Genomic DNA, 24,280 nt, shown 5'->3' with positions numbered 1-24,280 from the left:
AAGAGGAGAAGACTTTGAGGGAAGAGCGGTGAAGAGGGTGGGGACGAGCTCCCTAGAAAGGGATCTAGCCACATTAGCACTATTTAGTGTGAGAAAGCAGAGCATTTACACCACTGTACTCGCACACGACCAGTTTCTATTACTAAACTCTGCCCTGAATAGAGTTGGTGGAGTTGCATCATTTACTGGATCCTCTGCTCATGTTTTGTTTTCATAACTCTGGAGATTTAGTGAAGTCTTCAGAGATCGTGTTTCAGTTGAAGTAGCAATTTTGTTTCAGAGGTCATAGGTTTAAAAACAATGTGGATATAAGCTCATTTACTCTATTTGAAGTGATATGTTTAAGGAAATGGTAACACTTTACAAGTTTTCACTAGCCAACATTGGTTAACAGGAACTAACAATGAAAAATACTTTACATGCACTGCCTTCATTAATCTCAGTTCATGTTAATCTTAACATACTAATACATTATTAAAATCAAAAGTTGTGTTTGTTAACGTACTGTGAACTAACATAACCATTTTTAATAACTAACATTAAGTTCACAAGTACAGAGTTATGAAATCAATGTGAATATAAAGTGAATGTGAATATAATTTACTATAATTTGATAAGATATATTTGAGAGAATGCAGAGAAGTTTCCATTTGTTCTCTATTTATTTTTTTATATTAAAAATACCATTTGTTTATTTATTTGTTTACAGTTCTGAATCTATTAATAAACAATACTTTAAATAAGTAAAAATAAAAAATCAAAAAATAAATAAATAAAAATAATTAATTAAAAAATAAATAAAAACATTAAAGACTTCATTGACGTAATGCATTTCATAATTCAGTGGTGTCATAATGGTTGAAACTGTTGGAAAACAGCTGTAAAATTACTCAAACTCACATAAGATAAAGTTTCAGTTTATTTTCCATGTAATCTCATTTTTGTTGCATGAAAACCACTAAATATTAATTTTTTATTATTCTTTAAACAACGTGAACATTCATATAAAGTCACAAAGCACTTTTTATTATCACATGTGACAAAGTCGCCTTTAAAGTTGTCCAAATTAATAAGAATAAATAATTTTGTACTAATCAAAAATTAGGTTTTGATATATTCATGGTGGGAAATTTACAAAATATCTTCATGGAACATGATCTTTACTTAATATCCTAATGACTTTTGGCTTAAAAGAAAAATGGTTAAGACTGCTTTTATCCTCAAATGTATTTTTGGCTATTGCTGCAAATATACCCCTGCGACTTAAGACTGCTTTTATGCTCCAGGGTGACACAAATGTATTTACATGCAACATTGTCACATGTGATAATAAAATGTGCTCTGTGCCTTTAGATGAATGTTTACGTTGTTTAAAGAATGAACACAAGTTCGTTCAACTATGGAAAGCTGGAAAATTGTTACGCAGCATGAAAGGATATAATAAGCTGGTATCTAAAGTTATTGTTTCATTTTCAAAAGCATGACAGTTTCTTGTAAATAAAGCTGACTGGTGATTCATTGAGTCAGTATGTTCCAACACACATACAGTTCTTCATTGCAGGACAGATCCGGATCTCGCAGGCCCCTGTGAGAAAGGCTTTTACTACGGTAAGGTCTGGATGTGCTCAAAGAGCATAATTATAATTTGGGTCCTGTGGTTCCGCTGGGGGAGAAAAAAGAAAAAGAAGGCCACACAGAGACTCTGCCATATGTGGATGTACACAAAATAAATAAATAAATACAAAAGTTGTAAATAAAGTTTTACTAAGTCTGCATATAAAAATGTAAAATGTAAAATTCCATGCTTAATTCAGTGTGCGACTGCAGTTTCCTTGTAATTAATTGTGAAATGTACTTGCAATTTCTTAGTTAAAATTGGTTTTGCATCATTTTTGTTCCACTATTAGCAACGTGTGTTATTGCTCTGCAGAAACCTTTAAAAGTATTTTACTTATATGAGGACATTTTCTTATTTTATAAGAAATATTGTTGCAATCAAAAAATACAGCCAACACATTTCACAAAAGATATTTAAACACTCTGATACCTCTAAGTATTTGCATTTTATAAATAAAAGTGCATCATGCAGACGTATAACTAAAACAAAATGACTCGTATTGAATTTTCCTACAATAACCTTTTCATTTAAACACTTGATCAGATCAGCACTTTTAATTTGATCAGCGATCCTGCTTGTATTTTATTTGTTTGACATGCAGAACTCATGTGCGATATAAAAAAGCGTACTGTCCTTATAAGACAATAAACTCAAAACAAAAACAATGACTGTAAACCCGGAGGGCGTTTTTAGTCAAACTTTACACTTTTAATACTTTTCATAGCTGTTAAGTGGAGCATGGGGAGTTTGTTTAAATGAGACTCAACACATATATGACAGTGTTGACACACATAATGACACACACACACTGCTAACCTCTCGCCCTGCATAACTTGTCGGGGCAGCTCCCTAAACACTACTTTAAAGAATCTTTTTAACATCCTGCGTTAATAAGTGACACTCACAATCGGCTCAGCGTGAGCCAAGCTGCGAGATAATCACACACCAATTACCTGCCAAAACTGACAGCATCTCTGACGAACTCACAGCGGTTTAATTAAGTCAGACTGCATTTCTATAGGCTTAAATGTCCTTCAAATGCATAACAACAATACTATATGTCCAAGACTAGTTCATCAGAAAGTACACGATGAAAAAAAAATATATGAGCAGTACTTCATGCCAAAAAAATGACTCAAATATATATATATACATATATATATATATATATTTGTGCTGGGAAATTATTAACATTTTTAATCATGCTTAATCACATGATTTTCTGTGTGCAAAATTCAATAATGAATTCAAAAGTAGTGAATTGTGCAATTTTATTTTAAAAATACTGCTATATGGACAAAAGTGCAATCACATTTGTTTGCAAACACTTTAAAGAAATAAGGTGCTGTTTTACAGCAGTATTCCCTTTACATAGTAGCATTTAAATTATTTCTTGTAAATAGGGCTGCACGATTATGACAAAAATAATAATTGTCGATTATTCCCTTGAAATTGTAATTGCGATTATTAATTACGATTATCACAATTTACATTGAGTGATGTTTATACCATTGTTTGATGCAACTGCATGCTGTATTTTTATATGAAAATAAACAAGCTGTAAACACTCTTTAGTGCTTTTCTATAATATTAAGCCTCAAATGTCAACTGTACATTGTATTGGTTTCTTCTTTAAATTTTCAAAAAGTAAAAATATGAATGGTATTATAATGTTATACTAAAAATAAATAAAAATAATGGGAAAAACACTTAAGATAACATGTAGAAAGAAAAAAAAACAGCATTTTAAGCATGCCGAATAACATGAACGATTAATCGCTGCTTTGAATGATTATTTAAATGAGGCATTCATAATTGTAACTGTGATTAGAAATTTGATTAATTGTGCAGCCCTACTTGTAAATCTCAACTTAAACAGTAATGTAATCAAATTAAATATAAAACCAAAGCTATTTGCCACTGCTATGGCATTAAAGTGTTAGTTCACCCAAAAATTTAAATTAGCCTGTGTTTTACTCACCCTCAAAGCATCCTAAGTGTATATGACTTTCTTCTTTCAGACGAATCCAATCAGAGTTATATTAAAAATTGTCCTGGCCCCTCCAAGCCTTTCAGTGGGGGTAAGCAGGTGTTGATTGTCAACCTGCACGACTTCCGCATACCACAAAAAAAGTAATTAATAGGTAAAAAATATTTATTAGATTTAAAATAAAAAAATTTATCTTTAAAAAATGCATGGATTCACTAAACGACCCCCATCAATCACATCCCTCAAACAACTTAGGGACGTTTTATTACAGATGCAAGCACTTTATTTCACATCTTCTGAACTGTTGCCAACCAATACCCAATATAACTCCGATTGGATTCGTCTGAAAGGAGAAAGTCACATACACCTAGGATGCTTTGAGGGTGAGTAAACCACAGGCTAGTTTTAATCTGTGAACTAACTTTAACGTTTTGTCTAATTTGTTATAGAAAAAAAAATCCAGAGCCTCAATCATAACATTATAACAGGCACCTTCTGAATAGAGACCCAACGCTGAGCAACAGAGTGTGGCGCGGGACAACACTTGATGGTCGAGTGTGGGCGGGTAGAGACTTGTGTGTGTGCACGGGATGGGGAGAAGAAAATGATTCGTGGGACTCCCGCAAAATAGACAAATCTAAACATAAAATATCTAAAAACAATATATAAATTGTTATTAATCCATTGCACAAAAGCAACAAGAACAACTAATGTAACAAAAATGATTAAAATGTGCAAACATAGACAGTTTCTATTTAAGTGTTTGCTGCATTGAGCAATGTAGACAGTCACAGATCTGTTGATTTCAGGAACACACTGGCCAATCAAAGGTGTGTTTAAGTACTCACCGCTCAAAAGTTCATGTGTAGTGCTTATGAATCATCTCATTAACACACAAAGTGTCGACATTATGCAAGATTCATCATGCATATATTTTTTGTGTTATAACAGAGCTATGAGATAGCGATTGAACTGAAATGTCAACTTTTTAGTGATAATAAAGGGAGCCATGGCATGCACGCAGCAGCCCATGCTTGCTTTTCTGTTAAAATACTGTAACAGTGAACAGTGGTTTGTTAACGTTGATGCGTAACCTAAATCATTTTATCGGGAGCGTTCATGTGAGAGCTGCTGCAGTCTTAGGCCCACCCCAAATGCTCTCATTGGTCGACACGCATGACAACGCCCCTCCAAGGTCAGTACTGATCAACATCCCACCTGTCCTGTGACCCATGGTTTGTCAGTATGTGAATTCAGAGTCAGTGAGTAACCTACTTTCAAAATAATAATAATAATAATAATAACAAACTGCGTTAATGCACAATAAAATAATTGTTAAAATAACAGTTCTTAATCATTTTTATTTCAGTTTTAGTTTTAGTAATAGTTGTACAAAACTAAAAGAATACTGAAAATAAAATGTGTCACAGTTTCCACAAAATATGAGCTGTTTTCTACATTGATGATAATCAGTAATGTTTCTTGAGCGGCAAATCAGCATATTAGAATGATTTCTAAAGCAGATTTCTCAATGTGACACTGAAGACTGTTCACATGAATATCTAGTCTGATTCTCAAGCTGTGTTTAGCTGAAGGGTTGAACCCGGAAGGCAAGCTGTTTATAGTCAATATATATGTATGCAAAATGCCTCTGACTCATGAACATAGGCACGGTTTTGATGTTGCACTCATCAGACACAGGGATCTTTACCTGTCACACTATTTCCTCTTCCTTAAACTTTACCTGTTCCAAAGAATCAACAAATATAACAAAGTCCATTTCTTGTTTTATTACAGACTCAAAATACTAGATAAGTAATAATATTTCTTTTTCTTTCTTTCTTTTTTTTTTGTTTAATAAATGCTAAACTGATATTTTACATATTAAGCCTCCTGGCGGCCAATTCAAATGATTCCCGATTCATAATCGGTGAGAAGTTTATAGCGTGATCTGCGTGATGCAAATGAGCAGCTCATTGTGAGATGGGTGTGTAACAACAAATAAATGTGTTTTTAAACAAAACGTATATAAATAGCCATGAAATCTATTTGATTTCCTTCTTAATACATTTGCTTGACTCATATTTATGCAATATGTACATATTTGCTTTAGGCTGTCAACACATTATTTCGTTAACGGTTAGGATCTTTTGAGAGAGTTAATGGAATAGACTGTTTATTTTATTTTGAAAAAGTTTCCATCCCGATACATTTTGGATCACGATATTTGAAGGTTTTGTTTAATTGAAATGCATGTTTAAAAATTCTTGTAACAAACAGGTTACAGATCAAAACCTACAGCAGAAAAAAAAGGTCAAATGAAAGAAACGAGGCATCATTGATCCAGTTTTAACACGGAGCTGAGCTGTGCTTTGGCAGTACGAGGCATGTGAGCTATTCCCACTGATGTGATGGTCTGCCTCGGGCTCTTCACTAGTAAATTCATGAGTGTCAACACAGCTGCAGGAAGACAGCTTTGAAGCAAACAGAAGCATGCTAATCATGTCAACACTAAAATACATGATTTCCAATTACAAAACACTGTTAGAACAAAATATGCCATCTGTGAAATCCATCTGACCCCATAACAGTTGGACTGCTCTGTGTAAATGCCAACAATGAGAATTTTTTTTTTTTTTTTTGAGTCCAAAGAAGAATGATTATAATGCATTTGTTAATTAATGATATTTAATTAATAAATTAAAGAAGTAATCATTACAAAAAATCAAAAAATAATAAAATACTTAAACACAAAAATTATTAAAATAACTCAACATAAATATTTTTAAATATACATATATATATACATATTATATAATATTTATTTTGTATATATTGTATATATATATATATATATATACACAGATTCAAAATACTAAAGCTTGAAAGTAATTTATTTTAATAAGTACAAACATCAAAAATTATATATAAGTTTTATAGTATATTATTATCTCTTTATCTCTGTATTATTTATCTTGTATCTCATTAGTATTATTTATTTAAAAAATATATATTTTTTGTTACTTTTTAAAAAAATAAAAAAATTAACAATTTCAAACCTATGTAGTATTTTGAGTCTGTATATAGTAAAAAGTAAAATGCATATAGTAAAAAGCATTACTAAACCTTTTTTTATTATTTAGTTTGAACGGCTCTAGCCCTCGTCTTACCATCATTTCCAGCAGAATGGATCTGTGACAGTAAGCTGATTTACACCACAGAAGAGAGTCGATGTAAAAGTTTAATTACCTGTCCCACCTGCACAGAGACCGTCCCACTCAGGAGGGGGAGCACTTTCGTGGGGTGTGGCGTTGTAGCCCGAGGCATCATGTGAAGGAAAGGGTTCGGGGTGTGGTGACCGCGTAATCAGTCCAGTCAAGCCCTATAAAGAGAATGAGATAGATTTCAGATCCTTAACTTCAGCATTCTTCATTTGATTTATGCAAAGGTGGAGTGGAAAAAAAGTTTTACAGCTCAGGTCAACCTTAAAGCCTTTAATTGTTTCATTATTATCTGAACTCCTTCCCATCCAAACACGCTTGCATAATCTCCAAAAGAAACGGCCTTCCTTTTTTATCCTTCCTCTTTCTTGGCAGAATTAGACCTTGTTTTTGTTTCCCAGATTTCTGATGTCTATCAAAGTTCATCCAACTCTTCCTTTTCATCGCCACCCCGGCTCGCGTCAAGTTTTGACACGCCGAGCTGCTCTCTTAGATCTTTCATGTCATATTGGGATGATCTGTAGGGAATCTGACCCCTGTTGTAGAAAGTGGCAGAGTCTTAATTGACTTGAATGCATCGCGCTGGAAGAGCCCGGGGCCAAAATTCATTTGCATCCTGTTGGGAGCTCTATCTCTGCTCATTATGACACACCTGCCAAACTGCAATTACCCCCTGTGATGTGGTTACCAGCCATATTTCTCTTACTTCACAAGAAAAGCCTTTTAAAATAGGTGACATATTTTGCCTATTGATTAAACCCATGCATTTCTGAAGCTTTATTTCAAAAACTTCTCAGCTTTTATGCATATAGATATAAAGCAGTTTGTAATTTACATTCACTGCTTACTTAATTTTGCAAGTTGCACCATCATTTGCAACTTGCAAATGCATTGCTCTTCTGGAAGCACACGTTTTGTGGCTCACTGTGAGGATTTGTTTAACGTTCAAATGTTTCAGCTCAAAACAAGGTGATAAACCATGCAAAAGACATCCGAGCACAGAGATAAAATGGAGAACAAAACGAGACAAAAGTCTCTCGTTTATAAGCTTCTCCTTAGAGGAAGACCAGTAATCAACATAAAAAAGACAGTAGTTAGATTTGCTAATATAGTATATAATATATTTCTCATAAAATTAAATGCATTTCTATAAAGGATTTTTAGAAGAAAAATATGAGACAAAATTTTTTTTTTTTTTTTTAATAGAACAATTTATTGTACCAAAAAAAGTAAGTAGTAAAAATTAAAATTTTTGTAAAAAAAGTTTAGAATTCAGCTTTTTTGGGGGATACATCCAGCTTTTATGGATCATAAGGCATGATATAGTAACAACATATTAAATAAAAAACAAAAAAAAAATATGCAATTTGGTGCAGATGCTGATATTTGTATGGACAAAAAGTATGAAATTCTGATGCATGTAATGTAAATCAATAACATCTTTACAACAGTATAGCAGATAATTACATAAAATGCTATAAATGTCAGTCGTCCCTCTGTATCTCCATTAATATGTCTTAGTAAGATTATATTTACATGATCAAAACATTTAATCCAATCCCAATGATGATTAAGAGATGAACAAATAAACGCTCCTCAAAAACCGGATGATCATATTTGAGGCTCATATTTGAACATGATTTTGCTTCAGTTCAGTAAGTGTTCATCTCAAAATATTACTAACAATATCAAAGTTACTCTTGCATTTACTTTATAAAAACAGCAAAAGGACACGAGCTGAAGGTGGACGCTTGTACAATTAAAAATTATGAACTATCAATCAGACGACAGAAGGCATGTAGTAGATTTGAGTATTAAATACAATAAATATGCTTTCAAGGCTTTTTAAGGTTTTGAGTTTTAAAAGAGCAGCCTCTCAACAATACAACTTTTCTCTGGGCTAATTCAGTATTGCACATGTATATATTTGTATTCAAGTAGAGAGATGTTATGGAAATATTGTGATTGACTTTGTAAGAGATACGTTGCATCCTCAGTGAAGGCCAGAGGCAGTTCTGTCATGAGACGAGGCAACCGGACCCGTCCCCTTCTCACAGATTCCCATCCGTTCTTCAGACAAAAGAAGACAACCAAACGCATCTGTCAGTCAGAGCTTGAGTCTACAAAGTCAGCGCTGTCACGCGAGGCTCCCAGTGCTGGCAAATGACTTCAACAATGTCTCACCTCGCCTCATTATTTCACAAACCACCTTCTGCCTGTTTGAGACACGCAAACAACAATCGTCTCCGTGGCCTTTGTTCTGCCGCATCATGTATTGTTTCAGGTATTCTCTAATTCAGGGCTAATTCAAGCGCCTGCGTTTGGCTTCTCTCAGCCCTCGGGACGTTTCTCTTCATATGCTTATCTGCTTGTTTAGGGGTAAATAAACACTAAAAGGGATCATATCTGACTGTGCTGCTTTGAGTTGACAGAGCCGATTAAAAGAGTGGCGGGTGAAGAATGAAAGAGAGCCAGGAGAAGAAAAGCTTCTCTGAACTGCTAGAAACAAAGATGATTAAAACGTAATGGAGGGAAAATGTCCAACCCGCCCCTCCTCATGTGCCACTACTTTGCAAAAAAGTCCAAACAACACAAAAGCATACATGGGACAGAGGCTCATTGTGCACTTCAACCAATCCTCACCAGATGAGAGAGCTTGCATGAGACATCCTAAATCCAAAGCAAATGTCAGTGTGTTTAGATGCTGCCTTCTTCTGCCTCTTTCTCTTTGTTTTTGTGGTGGATTGTTGGAGAACTTTGAAACTATCTATTGTAAATGTTAGGAAAAGCATACCTTAAATAAGGTTTAGGGAACACTCTAAGATTATTAATATTTGATATACAGTACGTTCTGGTGATGTTGAGAGAAAGAGATTGTTCCCGGAACGCCCTTATGATGTTACTAGTCATTCCAAGCACTTGTTCAGAACTGTTCAATAATGTTTTTCATTAATGAAAATAGAAACAAAGTTTCAGCAATGTTTGCATAACCAATAAGAAACATTCTGGATGTTTTGAACATTTAAATAACATGTATCATAATGGTTTCAAAAATGTAAAAGAGGAACGTTCCTCTATCGTTCCCACAACCAAGAAATAAACGAGTGTTTTAAGCATTGAGAGAACATACAGATGTAACACTCATAAGGCTTTCAAAATGATAGAATGGAATGTTCCTCTAAGAATTGGATTACCAAGAAAAAACGTTAATACATTAAAATATATATATATATAGAGAGAGAGAGAGAGAGAGAGAGCATTTTCATAATAGTTTTAAAATGATAAAATTGTATGTTCCTCCTATAAACATTCTTTCAATATGAAAAGTAGTGTTTTAAACATTGACAGAACATTCAAATGTAACATTTTCAAAATTACAGAATGGAATGTTTCTCCAATGTTCACATAACAAAGGAGAAACGTTCTAAATAGATTTTAAAATACCCATTATGAACATTTGAAAACAATTCAGAAATAACATTTTCGTAATGGTTTTTAAATGAAATTAATGTTACACTATAACAAATATTTAAAAAAATGGAACGTTCCTCTAATAGTAGCTAAGAAGAATATCTATCAATACATAAAAAAATAACACACATCTATCTATCTATCTATCTATCTATCTATCTATCTATCTATCTATCTGTATCTTCGTAACACAGGCCTTCTGGCTATGTGCACATTCACATAGAGGAACCTCTGACTAATTTAATCCCCGTTTTCTGCCGAAGGCCAAGGTTGACAGAAGCCTCTCTGACACGCTCTATATTCTTTAACTGCAACAGTCTTGGTTAATTATACTCTTTGGGCTCACCTGGTGACTACTGCCCTGAGGACGGTAGAAAGTGGTTTTATGCCTTATATAAAGTTTAAGGAAACGGGATGTGCCACAGCTTTCATCCCGCGATCAAACGCCATTGCCCGTTTCCGAACATATCGCTCGTATACATTCATTTGAAAGCGATTGCACAATGATTTGAAATGTGGATGTTCAGCAAAGCCGACACCTTCAACAAAAGTGATCACCTCCTCCAATCATAAACCAATCTGGGCTTTAAAGGGTTTGTACCTTCACCCCACCTGCTCTCACTCATGGTAATTATAAAGCAAAAGAAATGAGTAAGTTCCATTGTAAGGGAGGAGAAAAAAGGCAAGGTAAGATGAGTCATTATGTAGCTATGTGTTTATTGTCATTTTTTTCTTTTGTGTGGGAACCTGCGCCTTCCCCCAGACCCCTCCACCTTTACTGACTGAGGCTTGTGGGTAATTATCAGGAGATGGTGATCTAGGTGACCCGCCACACCCCACATTTAGTTTGGCATGTTGTCTGTGCTCCCTGGGTCGTGCCTGCTCGTCTATGCATGACAATAGGCAGGGCAATGGACCCGGTAATTACAGGCCGGGACGGCTATTCAGTGGCCCAGCCTGAAACAGTGTGAGGAGCAGAAGTCATACTGCGGCTGACCTGACCTCAATCATGCAAACAATCGGTCTGGGACAACCTTGGAATTCCAATTGGAGAGCCATTTGTAGCAGCTATTGATGTGCTCACTGTTGTCGCCCCTTCAATAGAATATTTTATTAGAGTTGTGTTGTTACACATACCTCAAGGACTGGTTCACTTATGCATGCATATGCACTGGATTTTTTTAAAAATAAATTAATACTTTTAATTAGCAAGGATGCGTTAGTATATAATTAAGTGTAAACAATAAGTATACAGCTATAAAATTAATGTGCAGGTGATCAAAAGTGACAGTATGGACACTTGACACAATGTAATTTACATTTCAAAGAAATGCTATTCTAACTTTCTATTCTTCAAAGAATCCTGAAAATAAAAATGTATCACGCTTTCCACAAATATATTTAGCAGGACAACTGCTTTCAATATTGATAATTATCAGAAATGTTTCTTGAGCAGCAGATCAGCATATTACAATGATTTCTGAAGGATTGTGTAATTCAGCATTTCAGAGAAAATGTTTCACTTTGAGCACAGATTCAGCATATCACATATTACAATGATTTCTGAAGGATTGTGTAATTCAGCATTTCATCACAGAAATAAATTACACTTTACAATATTTACAATAGAAAACAGTTATTTTAAATTGCAAATATATATATATATATATATAAAGATCAATAAAATGGACACTCCTTCAACAGCATAAAAAATATATAAAACACATTAACATACATTAATAAAAACAAAAAAAACATCTTTTAAAATCACTCTTTTATATTTACTAGGTTTTTTTTTTTTTTAATTTTTTTTTTTTTTAATCAAGTATACACTTTTTAAAACAGTTTTAATTGCATGTCACACTGCAGGACATGCTGATTTCTTGTATGCAAACTACCCTTACGAAAAAGAAGTTTATTGAAGTATGCTATCAGTATACTTCTTTTAAACTAAAAATAGGAAAGTATACTTTCAGTCTACTTTTTATGTACTTCTCAGAATGCGCTTTATGTACTTCGCAGAAATATACTTAAAATGACATTTAAGTATACTTGATTTATGCTTAGAAAAAGTCTAAATATATATGCGCTATAGCTACTTGTGCTCCGGGAATCAACGTTTTCTTTGTTATATGGTAGGGAGTGCTATTACACACCTTCTGTACAGAATTTCCAAAACACAAGCAAAGAAGAAACCGAAACAACAGATGCTGTTGATGGCATTAATTGACTCCATATACGTTTTAAAACTTCATTCTGAATCCAATTCATAGTCTTTTTTCAGCTTCTTGTTCAAAATGTTGTTTATTTATTTATTTATTTATTTATTTATTTATTTATGGAACTTACATTCAAGTGTTTATAAAAAAGAATGCATGAAGCTAGAATAAAATGTTTTTGTGTACAAGCAGATACCCTGTTCTGTCTTTGGATGTTTTGTATGTTCAGATATTCATATAACAAAATATATACAAATTAATACCTAAAAAGGGACATAGTAGTATACTTAAAGTATGATGTAAAGTTCACTTAAAGAAAACTTACAAGTATACTTGCAGTATAAAACTAGTAAAATAGTAGTTCACTGAGACTATACTTCAAAGCGTACTAAAATTCTACAAGTATTTAATTAGTAAACTATCAGTACACCTATAAGTATAGTTGCAGTACAAACTAAAAACATAGATGTAAACTAGTTGTGTATTCAAAGTTTACTACTTTTATACTTAAAGTATACTTAAAATATATACTTTTATATACTAGAAAGTGGGCCAATTTAGTCCCAAGAAGTATTGAACTAGTACACTTACAAGTATACTACTAGAACACTGATATCTGTATTTGCTACATAAAGTATACTTAAAAATATACTTGAACTTTACTTAAGTATACTTTATAAAATAAACTCAAAGTATACTTCTTTTTGGTAAGGGTACCCTGAACAAGATATTTCTATGAGCTATATTTCAATATTCCAATGCGATTTCAGTTTGAAACTAAATCAGTAAATACAGCTGGTCAAAATAGTTGCCATAATATGCACATAAACTGTACAAAGCAAGTAAAAACTGACCTTGTCAAAAGTGCTGTAGTGTAGTTCTTTAGTTAGTTGTGACCACTAGAGAGCGCTCTCATTCTCTGGGAAGGTGGTCTTCAGATATACATGACTGTAAATGAGAAGAAATAAAGTGAAAACAAAGTCCCATACACTATGAATATATATATATATATCTGTACCGTATTTATAAAAAAGGAATCATTTAAACAGCCTATAAATCTAAATCAACAGAATGAGACAACAACAAATGTACACAGTAGAGATTATTAATAAAAGTAACTGTTATATTATGATACATGCCTGTTGAACATGTCTGCTGAAGTGGAATCTAGTAAATCTGGAAATGTGATTATAGTTTGTTTTTGCTGCCCAGAGCAGAATTATATTGCTCATAGATTATAAAACTTAACAAAGTTCTCAGTTATGTTTCATTTAACTCAGGCGTTGCTCTTAAAATTCATTGGGACAAATAAAACTACACACAAATGAGTCAACAGCTTACATGCAGCAAGTATGTAATTAAGTGTACACAGTGAGGCTATAAAATAAATGTGCATAGCAATTCTGATCACATGATGAGAAATGTTGGAGCTAGTTTTAAGATCTCTGACTTTTTATTGCAAACTTTGGCAAATCTGAGACATTTGAGACACTGTTGAAACTCTACAGGAGACACATACTGGAGAAGAAACATCTGAGAAAAGGGAGACCCTATAGCAAAGTCCTTTTGTTCTCCATTTAATCTCTGTTTTTTAGGATAAAACAGATTATTCAGAGAATGCATTTGTGCTTTCCAAATCCTAAATAAGTGCATTTATATCTTAAAAACTTGTAAAGAAATACTGTCTCAATTAGCTCTAATTGTAACTTGAAGCGTTATCTAAAGCACTGAGGCCAGATCATGTTCAATCCTATATACATCTAACCGAATATGGAAGTGCTGCTCACAATATCCATGTCTTGAGGTTATTCCAGACAGATAAACCCACGATTCCCCTCCGTGCACGAGTGTTTGACAACCCTGAGCAACTTAACATCTGCCTCTGAGCCTCTCACAACCCATGATGCTCTTTTAATTAATGAGGAGGCTTTAGCGCCAACGGCTGCCTTATAACAACCATTACCACGGCAGTAAATTAAAACAAATGTGAGTAAGTGAAGGTTGCCATCCGACTGTCCTCTGAGTGGAAATGACGGCCTCAACAAGGTCATCTTTAATTAATTCCCGCCATATCCCAACAGGGCATAATGACGTCATCAACCGCACACAAAAAAGTCGGCGTTACATTTTCAAAGTGCTTCGTGCACAAATTTGTGAATTCAAATTTTTAAACTTTTTAAGAATATGATTTTACTACATTTTTTCATTATTGAAATAAAACCATGGTACTTTGATTAGCAAATTTATATAGCCTACCGTGGTATGGCATGATACTCCAACATAAAGAATACCATGTTACATGTATAAAATACCATAGTATAATGATGTTTTCTTTTGTTATTTTTGAAGGGGAAAGCTTGAAAAAAATAAAAATAAAAAAATGAATAAAAAACATTTATATAAATAATTATAAAAGTCTGTATATTGATATCAACTTATAGGCCTATATTAAAAAGTCTTAAAATAAATATTTTAGATAAATACTTTATTATAAAAGTAAATATTTATAAAAAGTTATAAATGTATGAAAGTCCATATATCATTTAAATATAATTTATATAAAAAATGGAAGTCTTTAAATATATGTTTTTGATAAATTGTTTAATTAAATTCATATACATTCATTCATTAATTCATTCTAAAATATAAAAGTTTCCCCCCAACGTTTATTTATATACGACTTTTATATTTTTTTTTATGTCATTGTACTTTTTACTGAGGCATAGTGTGTGGTATAATTTCTTAAGGACAAGTGCTGGGTATTTAAATATGTTAAGGTTTTTGTGTGTGTTTGTGTGTGTTTGTGTGTGTGTGTGTGTGTGTGTGTGTGTGTGTGTGTGTGTGTGTGTGTGTGTGTGTGTGTGTGTGTGTGTGTGTGTGTGTGTGTCTAAACAAGTGCTGCTCATCCCAGCTGCTCTGCAGTCACAGGAACATTAAACTGTCCCGTCTGCAGCGGTGTGTGTGTGTGTGTGTGTGTGTGTGTGTGTGTGTGTGTGTGTGTGTGTGTGTGTGTGTGTGTGTGTGTGTGTGTGTGTGTGTGCGTGGATCCGGGAGGAGTCGAGCTCTGGGAACTCGCAGCACATTCAGGTTACACAGGGAACTCTGAGGTTCACCTCACTCAAACATGGACCGCTCTCACACACACGTAATAATCAGTGCACTGCGGGAATATAAATTTAGTTAAATAAGGCAGATGTAATGAGGTGCTTGATGACATTTGATGAGTTTGGTCACTGTATCTGTGAGAGAGTTCATCTTATTATTCTTTATGTTCCTCTTCTGCTTTAATGACGGCAGATCTATAGCTGATCATCATGTTCTCCAGCATGATTTGAGATGTTCATAGAGCATCTTCAGCTTCAATGCAAGAACATCTGATCATCTATACAGAGTTTCACACATTTTATTTCAAATCACATGACAGTTTAGCCTCTGTAATATTTATTATAAATAATCTTTAATTACATTATATTTAGTTTTAATTAATTACATTTATTGTGTTTTAAATTTCAATAAATAAATAAAAATGATAGTCAATATGACCACATACTCATGGCTTTACTTATGGCTTATAGCTTTCTTGTTAACCCTGGACACCTTTTAATAAGTTCAATATTACTGACTAAAAATTCCTTTTTCTGAGTAAAAGTTTTAAAAAATTTTATTTAAAAAAATCTTTTTCTCTCTCTCTCTCTCTCTCTCTCTCTCTCTCTCTCTCTCTATATATATATATATATATAGAAAGATAAACCATTGGTCAATAGAGAACTGAGATATTTTTTATTTAAGATAAAATGGCAAGTAATCGGTAGTGTTTACTCACGCGCTGCGTGTTGAAAGCAGCATCAGTGTCTTGTTGTAGATGTACACACACAGGCTCTTTTTAGTACAAAGTTCTCGTTTGAAGTTCAAATTCTGATCAGCCTGATAAAAATGAAACATTCACCAAAGAGACTGAAGAAAAAACAACAGCTCCTTCACCTCAGGGCAAGCACTCTTTATCCTCATCAATCTTCTACGCTTGGCTTTGATCCTGTTTTAAAATGATTAGTCATTGGTTGTTTTCAGTTAGTTTAGGTAAGGTATGATGCTGTGTTAAAGCTACAGACATCAAAACTGTTTCCTTAAATACAAATACATGAATGAGTAAAATTGTATATTGTATCTCCACATATACAAAAAGAGCTGCTTAGAAAGACACAAATGTATGCAAAAGCAAGCTTCAATAAAAGCAAGACGACTGAATGTGTTAAGATGAACATTCAGCATAAATCCATAGATTTGGAAGTAAATAGTGAACATTAAACAGAAGTCAAACACTCATCGTACAAGTATGTTGTTTGGCTTGAAAACTTCCATGTCAAACTCTGAACCTTCAGGCCTGAAGGCTTTCTGCATCAATTGAATCAGTCTCACGTTTCCAGTCTGCAAAACTGTGGAACAAATGCACACAAATCCAGTCTTATTTAATTCTTAATCTTAAAAACGTATGTCACTTAAAGGAATTTTCTGTTCAAACATAAATTTGATGCTCATATTGTTGTTTCCGGCCTTTAATTAATCTTTCCACAAAAAAAAAAAAAAAAAAAAAAAAAAAAAAAATGCTGCTGTTATTTTTTTAGCTAAATTAAATTCTGGTTATGCATCCCACATAATTTCTTTCTTTATGTAACAGCTCCTTTCTGCTATATTTGCACATTCAGTACAAACGTTGCCAGTTAGTCTACATAATCATGACATAACTTTGCATAGATAAGGCTACTAAATGATTCATCACATACGCTACGGTTTTTCCTATCTTCCCACAAGCACATGAAATCACATTAGAACGTGTGAAGGATCAGTAAGTGGTTGAATGAGGAAAGTCAAAAACCCTGATGCTTAAAAGACTCTGTTCTGTCTGTCACTGTGCACATGCTCTGAATGATCTGGATGTATGCATGTGCAAACAGAAGCAGTTCATATGATGGAGCTTTACTGTAAACCAGACTGACAGTGAAACACTTCATGAATAATCAGAAAACAACTGTTGCTTGGTGTATGTCATACGGCGGTTGGGCTTTTCCTGCTAGATTTCAGATAATCTCATTTGAACAGTGCAAACAGTGCAAACAGTGCATGTGTGTGTACAGTGAAAACTGTGAAAAAGTGGGTTTTTTCATGTAATAATTACAAAACAAATACAAAATTAAGTTATTTTAAAATGATATATTGCTAATAATAATAACAACAAAATAAGAAATATAAATATATATTGTAAAATAAAATAAAAGTTTTTCTTGTTTTAAAATAATAATGCATATAAGAAAAAGAAAATTGCCTTTTGCACAGATGGTCAGTTTTTCTTGATTCCATTGAAGCTCGGGATGCTTTCAGAAAAATGATCTCAAATAATGTTGGAGAACATGATGGTCAGGTTTTGTTCATGTAGCTTCAGTGCTGCCGTCACTAAAGCAAAATAGACAAAGCAAATACTGAGGCATTTTTCTATGCATGTTAAAGTCAGAAATTCACATTTAACCTTAGAGTTTTAGAGTGTAATGAGCTTTTCAAAAAGAATAAACATGAATAGATTACATAAGGTGGTTGGAGATGATGGAAAAAAGACTAAGAGAATGTATCTAAAAAGCTAATGGCGTCGATTTTGAATTTGAATTTTTTCAAATCAACTTTTCTCTCACATTATGCTAAGATTATCATTTTTAAATGGCTTTAAATCAGACAGATGCGAAATAGAATTATTCTCACTCTAAGACTTGGACTGGAGATGTAATTGAGAAAGTGCAAGAGAACTGCAGAAAGCACATTTCTCAAACTCTCTCATCTCGCTGGGATGGAAACAATTAGCACAGAACAAAGCAAAAAAAAAAAAAAAAATTAAGTCAAGAGGAAATGTTGAAAACACAAGTTTGGTAAATGACCTCATAAACACCAGCCTCACCACCCCCCAAACACACACACACACACACACACACACACACACACACACGATTCCTGAACAGCTCCGTCTGCGCCTGCCATCAATATATCTGTACAACTTTTCATCTGGAATTCATATGGGCTTCATTTCTCCCCCCTCCTGCAATCCTTCCCTAAACTATTTCCTTTTTCAATTTCCAGAGGAAGTTGTTAAATGGTTCCTGAACCAAACAAGCTTTTTTTCTCCCCCTCTCTTCACTCTCACCCCCATCCCGGCGCTGCCCAACACCAAAATTTACAGCCATTACCAACAACAACGTTCAGAATATTACAGCACATTTATAAGCCACTGTGTTCGCGTTAATGAGAGGAAAGCCGTCAGGGGTTTTTCAAATAAAACCAGGGGATAGATGGTTAAGAAGTAGTTTGGCCAAGAAAAATCACAAATAAGCTCTCTTTATTGTCTCAACTGCTTCTCTGAGACAGCAAGAAGCTGGAGTTTCTCCTTACAGTGAAGACCCCAGTAAGCTCACGTCTATTTTGGAGTTTTAGAAAAGGTCTCAAGAATGTCTCAAAATGTGCTCAGAATTGAGTGTCTTTTACTTCACCCACAGAATTAAAAAAAAACTCTTTAAAAGGGGTCATATGATGATGCTAAAAAGAGCATTATTTTGTGTATTTAGTGTAATGCAATGTGTAAGGTTAAAAAAAAAAAACGAATTTTCCACATACAGTACATTACTGTTGCTCCTCTCTGCCCCTACTTTCTGAATTCATTGATTTTTGAAAAGCACGGTGAGCTCTGATTGGCCAGTAATCCCGTGCATTGTGATTGGCCGAATACCTCCATTGAGTGATTGAAATGTTACACCCCTTACTATATTTGGAAACACACAGCATCTCCACGACAACAATACTACGGCGAGAATAAAAGTTATGCCTTCTTTCTTTGCGTATACATTTGGGTGGTGTTATGCAAATCTTCCAACACAGTGACATAGATTTGTGGAGGCATGTTTAAACGAGGCATTGAGTGTTAAGTGAGAGCACTTTAATATCTCATCTAATTTTCTAGACAGCAATGAGATAGCGTCATTTTTCTCCTAAAACCCCAGTCATCTCCTCTAAAGTTTCTGAAGAGATCTTAACAATTGTGCTCAGATTTGCCAAAGTCTGCAACCAAAGCTCAAAGATCTCATCTGAGCTCAAACATTTCTCATCAAATGTTCTCTTACTTTACGACAACCACTGACTCATCTGGATCTATTTTTATGGCTCCAACAGAATTGCAGGAAAAAAACATCTGCTATGAAAAAGCAATTGCTCTCCTGGAGTATTTACAAACAACTCAAGAAACTGTTAATTCCCTCCATCTATTATGATACTGCAAAGTTCAAATGAATATTCTTTCTGTTGAGCTCTCATCTATCGTGTTTGTTCTCGAGGGCACGTTGTTTTGAAGGACGCAACGTGTTTTCTTGCACCATCCCATGCCTTCCTCTCCAGTCCCTGGCCGTAAACCCTGCTCAGGGGCGGGATAAACCCAGCCCTGCCGCCAATCTGCCCAGCTGCGGCATGAGGCTAGTGAGGCTAGCGCTGGAGGTGTTGAGCAGCAGGTCCTCACAGTAAGTTGTGGTGACAGGTGTCACTGGCACACACACCCGCCGCTCTGACGACTGTCCCTCTCGCTTATGATCCCACGCACGGCACTTTTCACAAGTCATGGAAACACACACACAGACTTTAATGTACCTGGAGGCTTTAGACTCCTGCTCTGGCGTCCCACACACGCCTGCTGCCAACTCGAGTTACATGACAAGAACAAGAAAATGGCCACAGTTACCACAGTAAATTAGCGTGAGCCACTACAACCAGAGCTTTACATTTCCCGATGAAATTATGAGTAAATTTGCTACTATGCTGTAGGTGGTTGCCAGGGTGTTGCTATGTACTTGCTAAGAAATTCTGAATGTTTTTAGTATGTTGTTATGTGGTTTCCAGGTTGTTTCTAAGCAGTTTCTCTGCTATGTGTGTATCACAGCCTGGGTGTGAAGAGGGTGTGTGTGTGTGTGTGTGTGTGTGTGTGTGTGTGTGTGTGAGAGTGTGTGTGTGTGTGTGTGTGTGTGTGTGTGTGTGTGTGTGTGTAAAGGCTCACAGTGGGGGTCCAAGTTTGGCTCCGTCCATGCGGAGCAGCCATTAGATCATGATAATTAGCTAGTGCATCTCAGTGGGCCCTCGGTAGGAGATCAAATGCTTCTCAGGACCCTCAAACACACACATACTCACACACACACAGCTAATGAACACAACCACCCAATTCTCCTCCTTACCCCATTCACACCCTCCACCAGGCGCTGTAAATGCTCCGTCCTCACTCCACCTTTTCACACGGCTGTCCGCGCCGTTATTGGAGCACCAGCGGTGAGAGGACACAAAAGCACAGTGTTTATTTAACATTCCTTTAGAACTGGACTGAAAAACGCCTGCTTCTCTGTTAGGCTTCCAATTTAATTCTCCTTCCGTTCTCCTCAGGTCACAGTGCCTTCGAAAATAGAACAAATTTTTGAATAATTTATTTGAAATTTTTTTTTCAAATAAATTGAAAATTGTCAATTATAATCTTACTACTAATAAATCAGAGAGTAAATACATTTATTACATCACAAAATTATTTCAAATAAATGCTGTTTTTTTTTCTACTTTCTATTCATTTAAAGAGAAATTTATCATAATTTCCACAAAAAAAGTGAACTATTTTTAACATTGATAATTATAATAAATGTTTCTTAAGCAGCAAATCAGCGGATTAGAATGGTTTCTATGGCGCGGCCTGTTTTATATTATTTTAGCGTGCTGCACATAATCTTGCATCTTGAGAAGAACCAGATTCACTGCTCTCTCGTGCAACGTGAGAAAATCAGACACTATGCATAAGGTTCATTTGTTTTAATGTATTCATGTTCACTATGTTTTAATTAAGACACTTTGTGTCCCACTAATTAGTGTCAGATTTGAGCAAATATTGCAGCAGGAGACAAAGCGCCAAATGCAATGACTTTAATATTCGTGAGAATAGCAGCAATGACATTATGAAAAGTTGCTTTCTCACCAAACGAGTTAATGCCATAAAAACAAGGAGTCAATGATGTTTGACATTTAAATGTGCTTCCTCCAAGAGCTGAGCAAACCTAATCCCAATGTCATTTGCATTTATGCAGATTAATCTTCTAATCTGCATGTCTGGCTAATGAACCAAACAGAATTTGTGTGTGTGTGTGTGTGTGTGTGTGTGTGTGTGTGTGTGTGTGTGTGTGTGTGTGTGTGTGTGTGTGTGTGTGTGAGAGAGAGAGAGAGAGAGAGAGAGAGAGAGAGAGCTCTTGGTTAATTAGCAAATCTTTGCTTTGGATTCCTAAAGGTCAAAGTGCCAGAGGCTTACATACGCTTCCTTTATAACATGACATGCTAGAAGTGACAAGTGCGCTGACAGCTTGTGCTTTATTTTCTTTCTTTTTTCTTTTCATTCTTTCTTACAAGATTGCAATCTGGTATTCAAAGCATGTTGCATGCAATAAATTTGGCTGATCAAAAAAAAAACTATTTTTGCAGTTGACGCCCCGTGACAAGCTATACTGCCTATAAAACTATTTTAAATTAAAAAGAAAACTGCATAATTACTACAGTATTAATTAAATTAAAATGGCCTAAACATGGTATTGCAATTAAACATATCCACACACACAAAAAACACAATATAGTTCAACTTTTGACATAAATTTTAATGTAAGATATTTGTGCTGACATATTTTTTGCATGTTGTTTGTCAACTGCTTATGTACAGAATTGGATGCATTATAACTGAAAAACAGGATTAATATTAAAACAAGCCTTAAACCAGGGTTCTGTGGTTCTTAAAAAGTATTACTTCAACAGATTAAGGCCAAAAAAGGTCCAAGGCATTAAATGTTGCATGCACTGCAAAAAATTTGTATCTTCCTCAGTATTTTACTTGATACTGGAAGATGCCAAATGAAGATGAGAAGCTGTTTTCTGGAAGAAAAAAAAAAACCCTACCTTAAGTGAGTTTATGCTTGAAACAAGTACAAATATTTGTCAGTGGGGTGTGTAAACTTGATTCCCTTCTTATTAAGCTTAATTTTAAGGAGACCATTGGAGAGTTCTTGTTTTAAGCATAAACTCACTTTATTTTGATCAATTTCTTACATAATTTTGATTCTAAAGTAAATGTATCTGGAATTTAAGAATCTTTAGACATATGTACTGGAACAACAAAAATACTGAGGAAGATCACTTTCTTGCACTGTGATTAGAATGTAGAGTAAAAGTCATTTCCATATATATATATATTAGTTCTAATTATTTATTTATTTATTTTATTTGCAGACTTGATGAATAAAGCACACACAGAGATATTGTCTCCGGCGTGCTGGAGGCGCGTTTAGAGCAGTGGCACACGTGAGGATGCGCTCCATAATCAAATCCAGATGAAACTGACATTTCCAGAGTAATTCCCTGATTATCCCTGGCTCCAAACACACAGCACTCATTTTCCCTGTCCTCGAACAACCCTCCTCAAAAGAGTCCACACGCAAACTCTAGAGTTTATATCACCTTCAAAGGAAGACATGTTAAAGGGAAAGTGCACCCCAAAATTACAAATTAGTCATGCATTTACTCTCTCATGACAGTCTATAGGACATTCATCTCTCTTACTTTCCTACTTTCTTTTTGTTCTGTTAAAAAAATGTGTAAAAATTACAGTCATTTTATGTAAAAAAAAAGGAAAAAAAAGTGAGAAATAAATAAAAAGTAATACAAGTTTAGAACTATATGTAAATGTGTTCCATTTTTCATGGCCAATTAAGAGAGGGTTTGTTCTACATTTTAAAACCCAGAATAATGTGCATTTTGTTTTAACATAAAAAGCAAAATACATAGCTCAGTCGTAACTTTAGTCATTTGAAACCAAGAATTTCTCGCGCTGTCACGGTCAAAGGAATGTTGTGTTTCTGATGTGATTGACAGCTCTGACAGACTTGTGGTGCTGGTGGCATCAGACGGTCAGAGAGAGACAGTGACCCTCAGGGCCCCTCAGAGACTCTCAGGCAGTGTGTCTGGACGGAGAACTGTCAAAACTGAGCTGCTCCAATTGCTTAATAGACAGCTGACAATAAGAATAACATCTCAATAAATGAACAGAGCAGAATAATTTGCAGTAATTTTGTTTGAGGGCCTTCAAAAAATGTCATAGTAACACCATTACTTTATTTGTTTAATTATTTATATCATATATATATATATATATATACACATATATATATAAGTAAGACTTGTAATGTTTTTAAATATATATATACACACTACCGAACAAAATTTAATGATCATTAAGACTTGTAATGTTTTTAAAAGAAGTCTCTTATACTCATCAAGGCTGCATTTATTAAATCAAAAAAACATAAGAAAAAAAAAAAAAAAAAAACGTAATCTTGCAAAATGTTATTACAATATAAAATAATGGCTTCTATTTTAATATCCTTTAAAATACAATTTATTCTGATGCAAACCTGAATTTATATTAGCCATTACTCAAGTATAAAGTGTCACATGATCCTTTAGAAATCATTCTAATATGCTGATTTATTATTAGAATTATGTTGGCAACAGTTGTGCTGACAAATATTTTTTTTATTTTATTAAATATTATTTTTCTGTATTTTTGATCAAATAAATGCATCCTTGATGAGCAGAAGAAACTCCTGTAAAAAAAAAAAACATTAAAAATCATTCTGATCCCAAACTTTTGACCGGTAGTGTAGAGACAGTC

At 34.3% G+C, this 24,280-nt stretch overlaps 1 long non-coding RNA gene across 2 annotated transcripts; it reads right to left on the bottom strand.

Annotated features, from left to right (window-relative positions):
* Positions 1-1,228: 1,228 nt before the first annotated feature.
* Positions 1,229-13,505, bottom strand: LOC122137716. 2 transcript variants are annotated; one of them, XR_006155061.1, is made up of 3 exons: positions 13,374-13,505; positions 6,858-6,990; positions 1,229-1,663 (listed from the first exon to the last, which is right to left on the bottom strand). It is a non-coding gene; the product is annotated as an uncharacterized LOC122137716 (long non-coding RNA). The 2 variants fall into 2 exon arrangements; XR_006155060.1 differs by lacking the exon at positions 13,374-13,505 and adding an exon at positions 7,093-7,547.
* Positions 13,506-24,280: the final 10,775 nt, after the last annotated feature.

The sequence above is a fragment of the Cyprinus carpio genome, chromosome B6, assembly GCF_018340385.1.
Source record: "Cyprinus carpio isolate SPL01 chromosome B6, ASM1834038v1, whole genome shotgun sequence".
Taxonomy (NCBI): domain Eukaryota; kingdom Metazoa; phylum Chordata; class Actinopteri; order Cypriniformes; family Cyprinidae; genus Cyprinus; species Cyprinus carpio.
The sequence above is the reverse complement of the archived record's forward strand: the minus strand, read 5'-3'. Positions and strand labels throughout refer to the sequence as shown.